The sequence below is a fragment of the Vombatus ursinus genome, unplaced genomic scaffold (genome assembly GCF_900497805.2).
Source record: "Vombatus ursinus unplaced genomic scaffold, bare-nosed wombat genome assembly UNPS02010980.1, whole genome shotgun sequence".
NCBI lineage: Eukaryota > Metazoa > Chordata > Mammalia > Diprotodontia > Vombatidae > Vombatus > Vombatus ursinus.
Genome location: NW_020950758.1, coordinates 743,217 through 764,434, shown reverse-complemented (window position 1 = coordinate 764,434; position 21,218 = coordinate 743,217).

The window sequence follows — 21,218 nt, the reverse complement described above, 5'->3', positions numbered from 1 at the left end:
CAGGAGGAGGATTTTGGTACTTACTCTACTGATAGCCTCTTGAAATTCCTCTCTACGGCATGAAGGTGATCCTTAACTCTCAAAGCCTATGTCAGCAGAGTATGGGCACTGGAAGGCCCTACCAAGGTGAAAAGCTTCAAATGTGGGCCCAGAAGCGTGGCCAATCGCCAAAGACCAGTCAAGACGAGTATCATCAGATTTAACTACCAGGACCAATGCTTTGGCAACAGAAACTCCTGAGGACTGCCCAGCTGCCATGGAATGGGAAGTGGAAGGAAGGTAGGAGAGAGCAGGGTCTGCACTGGCACCAAAAGTGCCCACAGCCACAAAGCCTCTTGAACTTTAGAAGCAGAGATGTCACTAGCAATGTTTGAACCCAGGATAAGTAGAGCAAGATATACTTGGGACAATCAGTATACTATGTTTGAGGGATGTGGAGGTGGGCAAGGAGCTATGGGATCCTAGATCTGGAAGAAGGGGCCTTAGAGACTTTGAGTACCATCTCCCATTTTACAAATGGGCAAACTGAGGGTCTTGTCCAAAGTCATACAGATGGTGTCAGATGTAGGATTTGAACCCACGTTCCCTGGCTCTAAAACCAGTGCTTGTTTCTGCTGACTGCACTGGTATGAGGCCAAGGAGTTAAAATGCACTAGTAATCTAGTTTCGTCCAATTAAATAGTCACAGGAATAGGGTGTTAAGCCCAGTCATTTCTCTACTACTGCAGGACTGTAAGTGCTATCAGAGCACTGTAAATGTTGGTGCCCTAGGACAACTCAATAGTTCCCTCACCTTAGTTATAGTACTGGCTTTACAGTTGTTTTTCAGTCTTCTCTGACTCATTGGACTCACTGTGACCCCATGTGCAGTTTCCTTGGCAAAGATACTGGAGTGGTTTTCCATTTCCTTCTCCAGTTCATTTTACAGATGAGGAAACTAAGGCAAACAAGGTTAAGTGACTCACCCAAGGTCACACAGCTAATAAGTATCTGAGACCAGATTTGAACTCAGGAAGAGAAATCTTCCTGACTCCAGGCCCAGCACTCTATCCACTGTACCACCTAGCTGCCCCATATGAAGATTAAGGTATGAGCATGGAATGTTTTATGTGATGTTCTCACTGGAATCCACCATGATTCCTCAGTGTACATTTATATTTGCCTGGTGCACCAAGAGGAACTGTCTTGCCTATTTGTACAAAGCCGGTATGTGTGAAAGGCAAGGCTTAAACGGAGATCGTACTGACTCAGAGGCTGCCTCTCTCTAACCACTACACCACACTGCCGCACACTCACACCTCTATGAATAGGAAATTATAGCTTGCCTTATTTATCCCTGTCCCCACAGCCGCCACATGGGGAGCACGGGCCAAAGCCCACATTGGGCACTTCCACGGTTTTTGAATGAAGAAATGGTAGCGATATTTCTATAGCATTTTGTATTTTCATTTGTAAAGACACCGTTTCATCCCCGTATCAATATTGCCCTGTGAGGCAGGCAGGGCAGGGATATGGTCCCCCATTTCACACAAGAAGAAATGGGTATTTATGCATTTCAGGACAGAAAGAAAACTCAGATGCCATAGAGACCCTTCACAAATCGGGAAAGGTAAGCCACAAATACTCAATCTGTCAGTCAAGGAGCATTTATTAGCGATGTGCTACATACCAGGTACGTGCCTGGGGTTACAAAGACAGAAATGAATCAGGCTCTGTCCCCAGCAGCTTCCATTCCATTGGGAGAGAGAACCTGTACGTTTAGAAGCTTGTATGAAATCGATACGAGAGAATCGGGAGAGATCTGGAAGAGCTTCGTGTAGAAGGTGGTGCTTGGGCGATTTTGGGGTGTCATGAGGGAGACTGTCCAATGCCTCTCTCCCCTCCCTCCTCTTCCCTTCCCAATGAGGGGTCTTTGAAATGTATGCAGACATACTCTGGCTGCTCCCCATCTAACACGGGCAACTCCTGAAACAATCGAAGCCGTGGTGACTCAGGGGTCCACGCTCTGTGGTAAAGAAGAGCCTTCCTTAGAAGGCTTGGGAGCAGTCTCTCACTCCCAATCGTGGTGGATTTGGAGGGAAGAGGATTGGTTGGAGCTACTTCCCTCTCCCCCTCCCTGATCTTGCCTCTCTCTCGTCTGTGTTTGCTTGGGTGCCCGCACGCCCCGAGGTGTGTGCACCGACCACCCCATGACCGTGGAGCTCCAGAGGTTCTGAGTATCATCAGAGGAAACAGTGGCTGGGGACTCTACAGGAGCAGCGGCAGCTTTGGGGTACAGAAGGAGCAGAGATCTCCAAGGACAAATGGATGAGTAGAGAGAGCCCCAGGAGGGCAGGCATCCAGGGCAGGTAGCTTGCCCTGAGAAGAGCCATCCCCGTGCGGCCAGGGTGCCCGTTCGCCATCATCAGGACCACACCAAGAAGCAAACCTGCTGAGGACAGTAGTGACCCCTTGGCCGTGTCTGTCCTCTACAAATGTACCTTTGTGTTTCAAAAATGGTAATAGCTAACATTTAGAGAATGCTTACTACGTGTGGGGTACTGCGCTGAGCACTTTGCAAATACCTCATTTGATCCTCATAACAACTTTGGGAGGTAGGTAGTATTATTATCCCCATTTTACAGATGAAGAAAATGAGGTAAACAGGGGTTAAGTGACTTGCCCAGAGTCACACAGTAAGAATCTGAGGTCAGATTTGAACTTGGGTCTTTCTGACTCAGTACTCTATCTGTTGTGTGCCCCCTAGCGGTACCAGCTTGGGTCTACTCTCCCCAGGGACCTTGTGTATGCAAAATGAGAAAGCTTGGGGGGTATTTTTATAACTTTTGCTCTTGCTATATATTCTCAGTCAATATCCCTTTGTACAAATTAGTTGCTATCAGCTGGTTGATATTGTGGGTAGGGCACACCAGAAAGGGGCTTAGGGCTAACAGGGTTAGAAGCCACAACCACACAAAATTATCCCTAAAATGCCTGAGGAGAGCTATCTTATTCTCCCCTTTAGGAACCTAACCTTCCCTGGCTGTGCAAGCCGGATGACTGGCCCCAGAAGGGGTATTCCAAGGGATTCTCCTTTCCCAGTGGCAGAGCCAGGACACAAAAGCAGGCCTTCCAACTCTGAGGCCCGAGCTGTCTCCGCGATGCCATCTTGTCCAAGGTCACAGTTAGGAAGCGTCCAGAGTCACTGAACCAAGGCCTGGATGTTTCTGTCCAGGGCTCTGGGCGGTAACCATTCCTCTTGGGTCAAAGAGATACTCAGGGGCAATCCAGCCTTTTCTCTGCACCCTCAGATTCCATCCTGTTAAAGGGGAAGCTAATCCTGTTCCTCTATCCTAATTTGCAGCTCAGGCAGGAGCTTTCTTTCTGTTAGTGGCTGAAACTGCCCCAGCAGCAGCAGCAGCAGCAGACTGTACCTATGGAAGGGACCTGAGCCCAGCCCCCTGGAGAGGAGGCTGACAGCTGAACTCGCCCCCAGCAAACTGCAAACATGTGAACAGAAGAATGCCTTTGCCTACGCAGACCCAGTGGTTTTAGACACACCCACGCGGTTTTCCAGGAAGGGGTCCCAGGCAGAGCCAAGTCAAGGCTGCCTTGTGCAAGACAGGGGCCAAACCTGAACACTTGCTGATTGTCCTGGAAATGCAAGAAAGGTCCTCCTAAAAGGAACCGAGGTGCTGTCAACACCCTCCTTCAGGTGGAAGGAACTGGCAGCCTTTTCAATGGGACTTTCAAGACCAGCCAGAGGCAATGTCCAATGTGCCCCAGTCACCGGATCAGTTTTCCTTTGGCAGTCACCTCCTGACACCAGGAGACATGGTCTTTTCCCTTTCCCTTTGGACCTTTCCCTTGGACCCTGCCTGCATTTTTTCTTTTGGCTCAAATTAAATGAAAAAACACTCCAAGACTCCAAGGGATCCATGACCCTCCCTGATGTGAGAGGTCTCTCCACATATGCAGATTGGGACCCACCCATTCCTGCCACTCATCCTGGGTGACTTTTGTCCACTTGAAAGTCTGCTTGTGCTGGAAGTCTTCCCTAGATCCTTCTGACGTTACAGAAGAGGACAAAGGGCTGTCCTTGAATTAGGGATGTCTCAGTCTCATCATATTAAAGAAGCTATAGCAAAAACAGCTGTATCAGCATTATCTGTGACAACCAAAAGCTGGAATTAATCAATCAATCAAGCATCATTTATTGAGCCTACCAGGTCAGCAGTTAACATCACTACTGGTATTCCACGCATTTAAAAAGAAGCCAAACTCAGAGGCTCCCGTCACCAAAGAGAAAGATCCAAACACCAAAAAATGTAAATATTATGAAAAATGCAAAATAGAGAATAAATTAAAAGGAAAGGAAATTTTGAACCTGCTGTACAAGACAAACTCCAGGCCCAGCAAACTTAATCCTTGTCACAGATTGCTTATTGATTTTTTAAATGAGTAAGAAAAATGGTAAAATATGTAAATAAATTAATGTTTCTAATTCCCAGGGGTGGGAGAGGAGAATTTTCTGCACAGCACAGAAATTTAAAGCATTCTTTTCTTTCTTTAATTTTGTAATTATTTACAGTGGAAAGGCTAAGAATATCACCAGTGTTTTAGACCCCAGAATTGTTAACTGAACAAGGAAACATAATCTAGATTATTAAATTCTTCCTTTGACAACGATCTGCTGTTGTTTGTCCAATGATGTTTTTTACTCTATTTTTCTTGGGTTTGTGCACACGTGTGTGGGTTGGGTTTTGTTTTTGTTTTTGTTTTTGTTTTGCAACATGGCTAATATGGAAATATGTTTTGCATGACTTAAGATGTATAATTGATATATTTCTTGCCTTCTCAAAGATCAGGAAAGGGGAGGAAGGAAGATAATTTGAAGCTTAATTTTTTTTTAAATTAATGTTGAAAAAATTTACATTTGTCAAATATTTAATGAAACAAAAATATATTTAAAATAAAGTAAAATTCTTGCTTTAACCAAAAAATCCTTAAACAGCAGAGAAAATAAAAAGGAGTACTGAGAGAAAGACAATCTAGGCTCTGGGATACAAAGACAGAAGTAAAAGCCTCTGCCCCTAAGGAGCTTATGTTCTATTTTTTTTTTAATTTTTTAATTTTTTTTTTTTTAGGCAATTGGGGTTAAGTGACTTGCCCAGGGTCACACAGATAGTAAGTGTCAAATGTTTGGTCTGAGGCCAGATTTGAACTCAGGTCCTCCTGACTTCAGGACCGATGCTCTATCTACTGTGCCACCTACCTGCCCCGAGCTTATATTCTATTAAGAACAAAATATGTGTCCAAAAATTGGGGAATGATTGAACGTTTTGAATATATCAGTGTGGTACTGATAAATACACTACTCTTTAGCAGTGCCATTTTGAAGATTTTGTAAGTCTTTTAGTTCTAGTTTTTCCAGGAATTTGTTCAATTCTATATTTTTTTCTCTTTTTGTATTTCTGTTAGTCTTGTCCCAAACTGAGAAAATGACATTGAAATCTCCCGCTACTATTGTGTCACTGTCCATGTCTTCTTCTAGTTCAGTTAATCTTTTCCCTTATGAATTTGGATACTAAGACATTCGAGGCATATGAGTTTAATGTTGATATTGGTTTCTTGTCTATAGTTTCTTTTAGCATGTTGTAGTTTCCTTGTTTATCATATTTTATATTATGAATAGCTTTGATAGCATGATTGCAACGCTTTCTTTTTTGGATTTATTTGCTACATAGTAAATTTTGTCCCAGTCCCTCATTTTTATTCTGTGCATATCTTTGTTTTTAGGAGTGTTCCTTATAAGCAACAGATTGTGGGGTTTTGTTTTCACATGCAATCCAACACTGTTTTCTATCTTATTGGATTGTTTAATCCCTTCACATTTAAAGTTCTGAGAGTCAAGTTTAAATTTGTCTCCATTTGTCTCTAATATTGTCCCCCCCCAATAAGATTTTCCCCTCTTCCTCTGCAAACACATGACTTTGTTTCTTCAGTTATTTTAGCTTACTCTGTTTTAAGGTAACCTTATTCCCACCAGCTCTCTTCCCCTTGCCTTCAAGGCTGTCCCTCTCTCATTTGTTATCCCTTTTCATGGCTTTGTAGTTTTGCTTAACTTATTAACTCCTTTTTATTTCTTCCTTGTCCTCAAGTAGCTCATGTCTAATGGGAAAGGCAACATTTACATGTGTAAAGGTATATACAAAGCACATATGAGTAACCTCAAGATATGAGACCTGGAATGGCCTCACATGCAGAAGGTATCACTTGAGGTGAATCTCAACAGAACGTAGGAATTCCATGTGGTGGGGGAGCATTGAAGGCAGGGCGAGACCCCAGTTCAAAGATACCAAGATGGGAGATGGAGCAGCATGTGACCTGGCCCCTGAGTCCTAGACCAGCACTGGGCTTTTTTTTTTTTTTTAAGGAGCTTTAAAGGTGTCTCTGGAGCTTTCCAAAAAGACTGAAACATCACTTTTAAAAGGCCAGCATATAGTGCAGAATTGTCTTCTTTTTATTGTGGTTTTACTGGTCTGTAGAAATACTACTCTGTGGTTCAGTTGTATGAGACGTAAATATTTATCATCCGGCCAATGAAAATTACTCCAACTACTCATTCCTAGGACGGGACCCAGGGAGGGGTGATTAGACCTTCCAATCCACCAAGTATCAATCATACATAGACTGTTAGAGGTAGAATGAACCTTAAAACACAGAATATATAAGGGCCAAGGTGGGAAAGACCTTAGAACGTTCTAAGATTTAGAAGGGGCCTAACATTGTAAATTACAGAACTGGGAAGGATCTCAGAACTTATATTAGAATGTGAAATATAAAAGGCCAGAGCTAGAAAGTCTTTCGGGATTTAAAATATTAAGACATAGAACGTGGAATGTTAGGGCTGGGAGGTACCTTAGAACATTGATGCTTCTACCACAGTACACAGAAGGTCGGACCTAGGAAGGATTCTTGAATATGGAACAATGAATGTCAGATCTGGAAGGTTTAGAACATGGAAGGCAAGATCTTAAAGAGACTTTAGAACTCACAATATTTTAACATCAAACATAGCCAAATTTGAAGGGAAACATAGAACAAAGAATATTAGAACACAGAACACGGAATGTCAGAGTTCCAAGTTACTTTTACAGGAAACTTAGACAATCATTTCGGGGAGGTACCTTAGGGATGGTGATGTCTAACTCAAATAGAAATGAGGGCCACCAAACCGTCCATAAGGATGAACTTCAGGGCTTGGTTGGAGTCAGCATATGGGCCAGTCCTGAAGGTTGGTCTCTTGACTTTTAGAAAACCACATATTAACATATTAGCCTATGTTCTAATGTACTTTCTTTTTATTTATTGTGTTAGATAGTTCCCAGCTACAATTTAATTTTGTTTTGCCACAATTGCTGTCCCAGGCTCTCAGTTTGACCTCGCTGCCTTAGGACACAGAATATTCGAATGCAAAGCATAAAATATCAGAACTGAGAGGGACCTTAGAACATAAGACAAAGAAAGTCAAAATCCCAAGGTACCTGAGGCATCACCTCATGAAATCCCTCATGGGACAGACAAGGGCACTGAGGTCCAGCAAGCAGAGGACGCTCTAAAGTTTCTCTTCCACATACCACAGGCTGGCTCAGGATTTCCTTCATGCTCGTGTGGATCTGAACCAGCCCACACATGGGAACACAGGATAGGCATTCTAGCCCAATGCTGCCATTCCGGCGGCTCAGCTCCCCTTGCAGCCCCCCATGTCTGCTGCATTCCCAGGCCTTCCTGCATCTCCCCAGGTGGCCGACTTGGCAGAAGCGATGTGGAGCTAAAAGGCTGGTAATTCCTCACGGCAGCTGGGACGGTATAGGGTGGGCTTGCTGCAGAATCTCAAACTGGCATCCACTGTGGAGGGCTGATTTGAGAGGACTCCCCTCCCCTGCTGTTCCAGCTAAATCTGGAGACAGAACTTTTCAGGGATTATGGCAAGACCCCTGGTGTCGCTGACAATGGACAGCTGCATTGTGATGTTCGCAGCTGCTGATCATTTTAAGTGGCTTTTAAAAAAAAGATTCAAAATATTTGAATATAGGATAAGAAGTCCACCACGCAATTAATGTAATTCTAAGGAATCAATGTCTGTAATCCATGAAAGCCTTTCTCTGATTAGAGCAAGGGGGAGTCTTTGGGACCTGTGAGGCAGGCTGCAAAAAGATGGAGGGATTTGGAGTCAGAGGAACTGACTGGGTTCAAATTCTAGCCCTACAACTTTGGTATAAAAGACAGAGCTCTAGACTTGGCAGAGACCAGGTCTTACCTCTGACCCTCACTAGCTAAATGACCTTGGACAAGCCACAACCTCCCTAAGCTTTGGTTTCCTCAACTACAAAGTGGTGGTGATGACATCTGGATTAAGGACCTTGGAAGGTTGTTGTGAGAATCAACAGAGACAAAAACACTTTCTGTGGGTTATATAGTACTATCGAAAGGTGGTGCCATGCAACAGAGGAAACACTGGGCTTAGGGTCAGGAGGACCAGAGTTGGAATCCTGCCTCAGTCTGGGGAAGACACTAACCTCTCTGTGCCTCATCTATAGAATGGAGTTAATTACAGCACCTATTCCCAAAGTGAGGATCCGAAGAGGTACCATTTGTAGAGCGCTCAGCGAATTTTCAAGTGCTACGTAAATGGTAGTCATTATTACTAACTGCAGACACAATTATGACCGAAAGTTTGGTTGCTGTGGGATGATTTTCTTCTTACCTTATCAACTCAACAAACAGTCTACTGTGGCATAGAAAACCTGTGATTGGTCATTCAATGTAAAGATGACTCATACTCATGGGAAGAAGTTGACCCAAGGAAAATAGGAAGGGGTCACCAGGCCTAGGAAGCGGTAGGGGCTTTGTCATTTGTTCTCTGGGGCCGTCCTTTCTCCTCTCCGACCTTCAGTTCCGTCACCCTGAAAACAGGGGTAATAACTCCTGCCTCGTCTCCCTCTCCCCTGGGACCACCGTGAGAATCCAGTATATCTGACGAGTCACCATGAAGCCTCTATCTGATGACCTTGTATGAAGGGGAAGCCCTAGTGATGTCTCTACAAGTTCCTGAAATTCATCCTGAATCAAAGAAAGAATCCTTGATGCTCATTGGAAACCCACAGAAGATACCAGATTATCCCATTCCCCATCTCTTTTTTCTTTAACATTACCAGGTAAGGGGCACCGAAGGAGAAGTGAGAGAAATAACAAAATAAAACCCTGGCCAAGATAGCGGTCTGAATGGGAGGCAGATCCCTTAGCTCCCATGTGCCAACTCCAACAAAGCCCTGGAGTTCACACCAGACCAAATTATTAGCAAGAAAGACAATGAATAACAAAACTAAGTGACTTCTTCCATCCCAGAACCATGCAAAAAGTCAGTCAGAAGCCTGTGAGTAATACGCCAGCAAAATTAGCAACAGGCCAGGATATGTGACGCCTGTAAGGCTCTAGGTACAGAGAGCAGAGGACTCTTCCAAAAAAGCCCCAAGATGGAAGCTTGGGAAGCCCAGGGTGGAGCAGCAGGCAGTGGGCAGTAACCAGTGGCCAAGGTTGTGATGTGGTATTCAGACCTGGACAGTAAAGTCCCAGGAGTCCTGAGATCCTTAACATTCTGTCTTGAGATATCAGAGAGGACCCTGAAAATCCAGCACTTTGAATCCCAAAGATCCAGGAGTGGAGATGGGGAATGGGGAGGGTGCAGAGAAGATGCAGTGAGGCTGAAGCCTGGGAGGTGGAGGTCAATGCAGGGACCCAGGGGACTCCAGGCATGATCAAGCAGAGCCTCACCCAAAGTGTATCGGAGGCAGAACCTGACTGACACAAAGCCTCGATTCAGGAGCTAACACTGGAAAGGTGAATAAATCAAAGACCAACCAGTATCAAAAATCATTGCAAATCAAGATCCCCCAAAAGAAGGGCGAGTAGCCACACTGTGCATCAACTGAAAGAGAAAAGATGGATTTGTAATAAGGATCACATGGATACCTACAGGAAAAGAAGTCAGAAATTAAAAGTGAAATAAAATCTCTGGAGGAAAGAATCGGGGGGAGAATAAATAGCTTAGATGAAATGTGATCAACCTCACTCAAGAAATGGACTTCCCCAAAACTAGAATAGACCAAAAAGAAATCAAACACTCCATGTGATAGCAAAAATAATAGAATAAAATCAAAAGCCAAAAAAAATGGGGGGAAATGTAGGACATCTGATATCAAAAACAACCGACCTAGGAAACAGGTAAGGACCCTGAAAATAATGAGTTTTAAAAAGCCTGAACACCATGTTTCAAGAAATCATCAATGAAAACTGCCAATATTTTTACAACCAACTAAAAATAAAGAGTAAAAATAGAATCCACCCATCATCTCCCAAAAAAAAAAAAACACATAGGAAAAGTCTCAGGAATATCATAGACAAAATCCAGAGCCCCCACATCAAAGTACTACAATAATCCAGAGGAAAGAAAAAGTTTAATTACCAAAGAATTAGTCAGGATCACACAAGACCTGGCTGCTTCCGTTCTAAAAGAGAAAAGATCTTGGAATATAGGCATATAAGATATAGGCTTACAAACAAAAATAATTTCCCTGCAAAGCTGAATATAAACCTAAGAGGAGGGAGGGGAGGTGAAATAGACCTTAAACAATGTCCTGAATAAATGACTTTCAAACATTTCTGGTGAGAGGATCAAAGATGAATAGGAACACTGAAATGTAAAAACAAGAATAGAGGGAAACTTAGAAAGGCGAATTTATATTAGTGATTGGAGGGAACTGTACAATGCTTTAGTGATAACACTCTAATAGGAGGAAAAGAAATAAGCATCCCTTCAGAACCTTAATGTTCTCAAAGGTAGTGTGGGAGTTGAACAAGAAAAAAGAAAGACCAGAGGTCCTTGGGGGTGGATTGACTTTGTTCTAGGATTTTGAAGAGGGGAGGGGCAGGGGAGGAACACATTTGTGTAGAATATGTTGTTGTTGTGGTTGTTGTTTGTACGTTGTTCTCAAAGAGGACCATGACGTCAGGAAGGTGATGCCATGACTTGCAAATGAATTGGGTTTGAGTGAAGGAGGGCTGTGCAAAGTCACCAGCCTCACTCTCTCCTCCAGAGCCATCTGGGTCCAGTGGCAAGACATAGATCAGGACGACTGGAGATGGCTTCAATGGCTTCCAGGAATAAAGAGATGATAGTCCCGCTCTATTTTTCTGTAGCCTGGCCATATCTGATGTATCACATTCAATCCTGGGTGAAACAGTTCAAGAAATACATCAATAAGTTAGTGTTCAGAAAAAGGCAATCAGGATGGCAAAGGGCCTTGACTTCCATGTGATATGAAGATTCGTCAAAGCAACCGGAAATGCTCAGCCTTGGACAAGATATATCTTGCTTAGGACATTATATCTGTGCTCAAATATTTGAAGTGTTGTCATGTCAAAGAGGGATTTGTCTTATTCTCTTCTGCCTCAGAGGATAAAACCAGGTGTCATGTGGAAAAGAGACAAATTCAGGATTGATGTCAAGAAAGAAAGCAGTAGTAGTAGTAGTAGTAGTAGTAGTAATAGTAGTAGTAGTAGTAGTAGTAGTAGTAGTAGTAGTAGTAACTTTAATCTTATTAGATTTGGCCCATTGTTCTAACCTAATGTCAATGTATTGGGATCCTGACCATCACTCATTCCATGAGTTATCCTTTACAAGTTTGTTACAACTGATAATTTCATATAAACATCTTCAGTGCCTTTATTCAAGTCACATGTTGAGCACCACAGGTCCAAGCATAGAACCTTCAGGCAGCTCACCAGAGAACTTCCTACAAGTTGTCATTGACTACTAATGACTCCTCGTTGGGTTCACTCATCTAACTCTGAATTCACCAAATGGCCCTATGATTTTGTCACATCTCTCCATTTTGTCCATAAAAATGGCACAAGAGATTTTGTCAAAAGTTTTGCTAAAACATAGGTACACCCATGTGTTGTTGTGGAAGGAGCACTGTCTCTAGAGTCAGAGACACTGGGCTCAAATCCACCCTCTGACACAACCTGTATGACCTCCAGCAAATCAACTAACTTCTCTGAGCCTGTTTGTTCAGCTGCAAAATGAGGGGCTTGGGCTAGATGACTTCTGAGGTCTTTTCTAGTTGCATTCTTTTTGGTATACCAGTCTAATTACCATGTAAGAAAAAAAGAAAATGAGGTTATTCTGGCATGACCTGCTATTGACTAAACCCTAAACCGTGCTGGCACTTTGTGATCACTGCTTCACTTTCTCAGAAGTCAGAAACCATCCCTTTAATCACATCTAGAATTTAACCAGAAATAGACATCAAACTCACTAGCCTATAGTTTGTAAATTCTATTCATCCTTCCTTTTAAAAAAAAATGGGACATTTGTCCTTCTCAGACCCACAGTTGCCTTCCTATTTTCCATGATCATTTGAGATCCAGTTTCAGGAAGTCAGTGGTCATATCTGCCAGCTCTTTTAGAATGTAAAGATATCATTTGTTCAGGCCAGGTGGCTAAAACTCATTTAAGACAAGTGGGTGCCATCTTACCATCTCATTAATTCTATACGTTCAACATCCCATTCACATTCTTGTTGTATACTTATCAGGGAGAAAATGAATGATATGTCCTGTTCATCATCATCAACTCTCATTATCCAATCCGTCCAAGCAGTGGCCCCATTGTTTCCCTTGATTCACCTCTCCTCAGCATAACTTAAACATCTCCATATCCACAGATAATGAAGCATTCCTGACTGTTCTTCCAGGGCTGCCCTTGGTAAATATCCTGTTATATGCCCACGCCTCCATCGCCGGCGCTTGTATTTTTAAATTCTAAACTGGGAAAGTATGAGGCAGCTAGATGGCGCAGTGGATAGAGTGCTGGTCTTGGAGTCAGGAGGACCTGAGTTCAAACCAGCCTCAGACACTTAACACTTACTAGCTGTGTGACCCTGGGCGCTTGACCCCGATTGCCTCACCAAAAAACAAAAAAATGAAAAAAAAATAATAAACTTGGAAAGTCTGAATTGGTCAGTAAGCTCCATGTGTATTCATACAGGGCTCTTAGGCAACTCTCCTTTTTCCTCCTTGGGGGAATCATTCTGTTCTTTTCCTTCAGGGTTTAAATTATAAGAGCTTCCTTCCTTCTTGAGCAAATTTCCCCTGTAGAAAAATTAGTACAAGTGACTATTCCTTTGCCTTCTCTGAAATTCACACTTTCAAAAAGCAATGGTTCAGGTCAGACTATTCCCAGCTTTCTTCCTCTTTTCTACCATGAGGTCATTTGCCTCCAAGGTTTCTGTCACTTTCACTTTGGCAAATTTCTCCTTGTTGCTCAGATTCAGGGCTAGAAGTCTGTTTGTCTCCTCCACTTCTCAAAGGATGAAATTTTCACTAGTTTAGATATGAGAGAGAGAGAGAGAGATGAGGGGGAGAAAAGATGAAGAGAGAGAAGAAAGAGATGGGGAGTAAGAGAAGAGAGCGCACACTTTAGTGAATGCCTTAGTCTTTAAAAGCCCCATACAGCTACATTATCCTACTTTCATGCCAGGTTTACGATCTCTCTTCTGAACAGAATTATTTCTTCTTTCTGCCCACCAATCCGTAGCAAACTCACAAAACGGTATTTTCTTTTTCGTCTTCCTCCGTTGATCTTTATCTAAATGCTCTCCACCAAGTTCCCACTCATGGGTTCCTGTACTTCCACAGATGTGTATATATCTAAGAATACAAGTTGTTACCCTAACACCTCCCTTCCCCTTAGCTCTTCTAATCTTTTCTGAATAAGATTCCAGTCATGGACTCAGTGATATCTGGTGGGTTTGATTTACTCCTTTGTACTAGGAGTTTTAATTGCTTCTGTTTATTACCAAAAGACCGCAATTGCAGAAACATCTCGGTTTACGTGTTTCCCTACTGGCTTTCTTCCTGGATGTTTCCCATGCCTTGTTCTGTTCACGTTCTCCCTGGAATGTAGAATGTAAGTTCCTTGAGAGCAGCAACTGGTTTTTTTTTTTTTTAATTTTTATCTGTACTCTATCCAGAGCAGCCACAAACTAAATGTAGTAGCTGAGAACCAAATGCTTGTTGATTAATTAATTAATTAATGCTTATTAATTAATTGGTTGAAGCAGCTACTGTTCTCAATGACAGCAGAACTGTCAGAGTTATACTGACAGTTTTTCCCCTCCACTCCCTTTTTCATTTTTTTTTTTTTAATTAAGGAGACAGCCGGGGGAACGGAAGGCTAGAACTGGAGTCAGGAAGACCTGAGTTCAAATCCAACCTCAGATATTAACTGGCTGGATGACTTTGGGCAAGTCATTTAGTCTCTGTTTGCCTCTGTTTCCTCATCTGTAAAATGCGGATAATAATAGGACCTTTTCCCCAGGGTTTTGTTGTGAGAATCAAATGAGATAATATTTGAAAAACATTTAGCAAACCTTAAGGCTCTATATAAATGCTTGCTATTATTTTTTTTCTAGTTTAAAATCCCCTAGATCAGGCTTGCAAGACTCAAGGCAAATACATTTTTATTAGGCCTTTCAGATAAACTTCATCTCTAGTTGGTCCGTTTGCATATTTCAACCTGTGGTCCAGAAATACACATCCCACTTTCAGATATCATATGCTTAGCCAGCTCTTGGCACCTCAAATCTGTCTTCCCCTTCTGCATACTCTGCCCTCCATGTACAATAATGATGAAAACACCACCTGTGCCCCCAGGGGCTGCAGTATTTTGCCTAGGACTTCATAATCCCCAGGAATGTTTTCTACGTGCCTCCTGGCAGCATCATTCGTCCCCACATGAATCATGAGCCTTGGAGAGAGGCTGTCAGGTTTGACAAGTCTCAAGAGGCTCTCTGTTACTTCCAAGATGCGTGCCCCAGGAAGACAAGAGAACTCGAGGCTGTTTATCTGTGATTGCCAAATGGCCAGTTGGGTGTCCCTGAGCAGAGGGGCCACCAATGACAACGCTTGTCTTTTCTTTCTCTGACCCTTACTGGAATCTCTCTTACCTGAGAGCACCTGAAAATCCAAACCATTTCTTCTTAAAAAACAAGGAGCTGCTTCTGCCTGAAAATGTCCAGCTCCCCGTCTCCACCATAAGCCTCACGCTTAGCTCCAGTGTCAAGTGGTGCATCTTCCCTTTGTAACAGGAGCCTGGCCAGTGAGCCTAGCACGGGTGCACACAGGGAGCAATTCTCTCTGCACTCACTCTCCAACACCGAGGGTGTGTGCAACTCCTGGTCAAAGTTCTTCCCGAGGGGAAGAAATGCATGGGCATGAACAGCGGGGATGGTGGACCAGGAAATGGAGGAGCAGAGGAGGAAAGTAACATAACGAGGCTGGGAAGATGGGATTATAGGCTCTAAGCTGGAAGAGGCCGGCAAGGCCCAGATTCTCGTTTTACAAATGAGAAAAGTGAACCAGAGAGGTGAAGAGAATCGCCCAGGGTCACACAGCCAGAAGTGCCTGAAACGGGATGTGAATTCAGGTCGTCCAGTGGCGCTTCCCAGCCACGGCTGAGAAGGAATCAAAGGCCGCACCCTCGACCTAGGCTGACTTCTAGTCTTTTCTCTCTCTGCACCTGGTGAGGACAGAACAAAAGCAAATCCTTCTGGCTTTACCCACTTCTTGAAGCCTTCCCTTTGGCTTGTTTTCCTGAGCTCCATAGGCTGGCGTGCCCTGGGAACCTGGTCACGGCACCAGCCTGCCCTTTCTCATTCATTGTCTGCACAGGGGCCTTCAGCCACAATTAGCAGTGGTGGCCTGGCAGGCAGACATGTAACTAGCTAATTAGACCCAGTGACCTCGATTGTCTTTACCCAGTGATCTCTGCTTCCTTGTACTTCCCTAGCTGATTTTCCCTCTCTTCTCTCTTCTCTCTGTCTCCCTGTCTCTCTCTCTCTGTCTCCCTGTGTCTCTCTCTCTCTCTGTCTCTCTCTCTCTCTCTCTCCCCCCTCTACCTCTCATCTCTATCCATTCTAACATACTATGATCCATAGGCTAAGGATTCTTCCAGCTTGGCCATTCTGTGCTCTATGCTCTAAGGCCCTTTGCAGTTCTGACATGCCTCGCTCAATGAGGGTCGCCAGTTTTGACATTCTCTTTCCTTAGCCCCCACCCCCATCTCTGCCATTCTATATTCTAAGCTCCTCTCCCAGCTCTGCTATTCCAGGTTCTAAGGTCTCTCCAGCTCTGCCATTCCTTGTTCAATGGGGGTCTCCGGTTCTGACATTTTCTGTTCTAAGGGCCCTGTCCTAGCTCTGACATTCTGTTCTAAGCTCAAATAGTCCATTTTCCAAGGTCCCTTTTCAGCTCTGACACCTAATGTTCTTAGAGGCTTTCCAGCTCTCAAATTTCACAATCTTAGAATGTGTATCCCCTGCTAAATCCAGTTTTCCCTCTTGTGACACAGCTTATCCATAAACCCAGGCTTCTTTCTGCCAATCTGTGGGTTTCACGCAGCTCTGGGGGCACCTGCTGGTTGGTCCTGGAGCCTGCCTGCCCCTTGTGTTCAATAGAAATCCCCTCCCCCAAATGGAATCCAGTCCTGACAGCTGGCTCAGAATTGGAAGGTCACATCGAGCTCAGCGTGGAGAAATGTGTCTGGTTAGCATCTGTTCTTAGCCCAAATAGGAAGTCCCACCACCTCTTCCCCACACCCCCACCACCCGTTTTCTGAATATGTCTGTTTTTTTTTTAATCCACCATAATGTACACAACTATTTGACACAGAAGAACATGTGGAAAAGGGATTAGTCTCTCAGACTTGCTCCACTCGGCCCAAGAGGGTAGAATTAGCAGCCCTGTGTGTAGAGGGGGAGGAGGGACTTAAAGCCAGGCAGATTTGGGCTCCATGTAAGGAAAAACTTCCAAACCATTAGAGCTGGTTCAAAGTGGGATGGGATTCCTTGGAAGGTAGTGAGTTCCCCATCACTGAGAGGATCCAAACAGAATGACCACTTGCCTAGGATGCTGCAGAAGGGATTCGTGCCCAGGCAGGGCTGTACTTCCACACTGAGATGCATTCCAATCTATGATTCCCTAATTAATGTTCTCCACAACATGAAGTTATGACTTAATAAGTAAAAATGAAGAGTAATTCATGTACATGGTGTTTTTGTTTGTCCAAGCATTTTCATCAAATGCATTTCATGAGCGTGTAAGGCTCTGCTAAATCCTTCAGGAGGAACAAAAACATGAATAGATTCATAAGAACTTACAGTCTAGTAGGCACCAACAAGACGTAATTGATAATTGCCCTGCAGATCATGTCCCAGGTCTAGGGCAGGAAGAAGCCTCTGAGGCCTCTGACCCAATATAATCCTCTCATTTCGTAGATAAGTAAACTGAGGGTCAGTGAGGCGGGGGGACCTGCCCTTGCTTAGAAGTAGCAACCTTAGAAGCTGGATTTGAGCCCAGGTTCCATGGCTGCTGAGCTGGTGCTTTTTCCAGGGTACCATTGTGCAGGATCAGTGAACAGGTACAAAGGTACCAAGAAAGGGACAAGTTTTTAAGGGAAGTCTGAGCCAGGGGAAATCAGGGAAGGCTTCATGGAGGTGATTGCATTAGAGCTGCGTTTGGAGCAGAATTTCATCAAGCAGAGATGGAAGCAGGGGACGGTGGAAGGAGGGGATAGAAAATACTCATTGTGTAGGAAACCACATAATCAAAGGCACAAAGGTAGGCAACGTGGGACACCTTAGAAAGAGAAGGAATGATCTAAATTGCCAGAGAATTGAGTATATCAAGGCTCTGGATTTGAAGCTGGGAAGGACTTTATAGACTGCATAGGGTGATGGGATAATGGAGGCAGCTGGGTGCCTCAGTGGATAAAGCACTGGGCCTACAGTCAGGAAGACTTGAGTTCAAATTCAGCCTTTGACATTTATTAGCTGTGTGACCTTAGGCACATCACTTAACCTCCATCTGCCTTAACCCACTGGAGAAGGAAATGGCAAGCTACTCCAGTATCTTTGCCAGGAAAACCTCATGGACAATAGTGGCACGCTATGGTCCATGGGGTAACAAAGGGCCAGACACAACTGAATGTCTGAACAACAGCCACAGGAAATGGGCTAATAGCCTACAGCTAGGAGGGACCCTTGGAGATTACTTTGTCCAACATCCCCACCCCCAGAAACAGTAAAGTGACTTCAAGCTGAAGAAGGCCTTGAAGGATGGGCTAAGGAGATTGAGCTGAGAGGACTTTCTGGAGGAGGTGGCATATGAACTGGGCTTTGAGTAAGGTTTAAATAAGAGGAGGGAAAGGAGAAGGTCCAGACAGGGGAAACCATATTAGCAAGAGCATGTAGTTGGGAATGAGCATGTTATTAAAGGGGTCATTCCAGACACTAATCTTGGAGCAAAAGATACCTGATAAGGAGTGGCATGGAACATCTTTAGTCCAGTGAGGTAACCATTTCGGCCAGATTATGTCCTGAGAAGTCAAACAAGGAAGGGTCCACATGATAGAGGAGCAATGGGCAATAGGGAGCTATTGAAGTTTGTAGAGCAGGAGAGTGATGTGATGAAAGGAAGATATCTGGGATCAGGTCCTGGGATGAGGTCAGGTAGCTGGACATAGGCAGACAGGCTAAGAAGTAGTTGTGTTAATTCAGATATGAGGCAGGACCCAGATGATTAATAGCATTAACATGTCCTAATTCTACTTTCTACTCGTATCACTTCAGTGCCAGCCAAGCTATCTCAGCATCCGTCAGCTAGGGTAGAGTGCCCTGATAAGAGCAGTCTCAGAGCTCTTTGGTCAAAGCTACCACATTCAGCTAGAAAAAGGCAAGCTGCGCGCCCCTAGGCTATGACTGTCCTTCCTTTCTGACCTCTATATCTGGTCTGAGACCAAAACCCTCTTACCCATAATTACCTAACTTGTGGGTCAGGAACTTGTATACCCTAAAGATCCTCTCTGGTTTAGCTGGATGTAGATGAATTAGAGCCAGAAGAAAAGGTGGACCGAGGAGGCAAGGTCACTGTCTGAATGCTGATCTTTAATTTTCATATTTGCCAACAGGAAAGCTCGAGTGCCTTTATACTATATTTTAGGCAGCAAAAACTTCATTCTTCCTACATCGTGTTATAAAGTAAAATAAGATTCATAGGCTATTTTGTAAGAAAAATAATTTCATTATCACCAAATCTATCTGGTGTCTATGATTAGTCCAATAAAATACCAAATAGTTCTTCGAGGTTCTGCTTTAATGAATGGTTAATCATTCTAAGCATTTAGAATAACAGTTGCTTGTATGTGTGAGAAGCAAATTTCTTGCCACCGCTATGATAAGAAGAGGCCCCTGCCCCAGTCTTTATTTTGGGCTTTCAGTCACTCCTCCTCAAAGCTTGAAGGTCACGACTCCCGCAGAATCACAACTCCTATTCTGACCAGCTGGCAGGCGTCAGCCCCCCCGCTATCACTTGTTGCCAGACATGTATACCCTTATCTTCCCCTCCTGATTTTGGGAAAACTCCATTTTTCTATGCAGTTTACATATCCATATTCTATATGAGGTTGCCAAAGCAGATGCCTGGGCTCTGAGTTTTCGTAGAGGATCCTGCTCTGCGAGTGTAAGTGAAATCCATAGATCACTATCTCTGCATCGTTGATTTGTTGAGTGGCAGCAAAGAGCACCAGGACATCAGGGAGGTGATGCCATAACATGTGAGGGCAGCGGATTTAAGTGAGGTGGGGCTGAGCAGTCACCAGCCTCACTTTCTCCTCCGCAGCCAGCTGGGTCCCCCAATGGCCAGATATCGATCAGGATGACTGGAGATGGCCCAGGATGCACACCTAATCAGTAACTCCTCAGGTTAATTTTACCTTAGATGTAAATAGTAATTCTGAAGGACGCTTCATATGAGCATTCTTTGTAGGTAATATGACCACCCCTCCTCCCCCCAAAAATGTATTGTGTGTCTAGCTTTCATAAAAATAATACTCAGAGCTAACATTTGGATAGCACTTTAAGGTTTACAAGGTGCTGTACATATGTTACTCACCTAATCATCACAACAAACCTTTCAATCTGATCCTACCTTATGACATTAAAATGTAACCCTATTTTAGAAACTGAGGCAGATGGCTGTTAAGTGACTTGCCCAAGGTCACACAACTAGTAACAGTCTGAGGCAAGATTTGAATTCAGATCTTCTTGACCCAACACTGTCCACTGAGCACCCTAGCTTCTTCTATGCTTTCATTACATGGAGGAAGAAAGGAAACAAGGACTTCTTTTAGTGTGTACTATATTGCCAAGCACTGTGCTTGGCTTTAAAATTGTGCTTTAAAATTCTCATTCTATCTTCACAACAACCTGGGAGATAGTGCTATTATGGTCTCCATTTTACAGTTGAGGAAATTGAGACAAACAGGGTTTAGTGACTTGCCCAAGGTCACACAGCTAGTAAGTGTCTGAGGCCAGATCTGAACTCAGGACGATGAGTCTTCCCAACTCTAGGTCAGGTGCTCTATCCCACCATGCCACCGAGCTGCCCCAAGGGCTTAATAAGTTCTGGTTAATTGGTTGATTTGGAAATCAAGAAATGGCAGAAAGTAGAACCAAGCCAGTTATAATAATGTGAGTTTCTACGGCACTTGTGAAGTCTGCCAAACGTCCCCATCACCACAACCCAGGAATCGGGTAGCCTGAGACCATTTGAGGCCCAACCCTTCAGATTCTCGAGGATAGTCACCATGTTCACACCCTTCCCCCAAGTCTTCTCTTCTCTCTCAATTCAGGAATATGCGAGTTCAAATCTGGCCTCAGACACTTACTAGTTGTGTGACCCTTGGCGAGTCACTGGACCTCTGCTGCCTCGTTTTATTTTCTATTAAATGGGGATCGTAACAGCATTACTTCACAGGGGTGGGCTCCAGGCCCTTCCCCTGCTCACCGCCCTCACTTGGACGCTCTGCAGCTGGCCAGTGGCCTTCCTAAATGAGTTGCCTGCAACTTTTCTGAGGTCCAAGGGGCAGCAGGGGTGAGAGTTGGACTTTAAACCCAGTATTTCTGACTCCAAACCAGGCCACATGTACCCACCCCCCTGGTCTAAAAGGAAAATGGGAAAGTATTCTAATCCACCTGCTTTTTGGACATAACTGCCATACACACACACCACACACACACACACACACACACACACACACACACACACACACACAC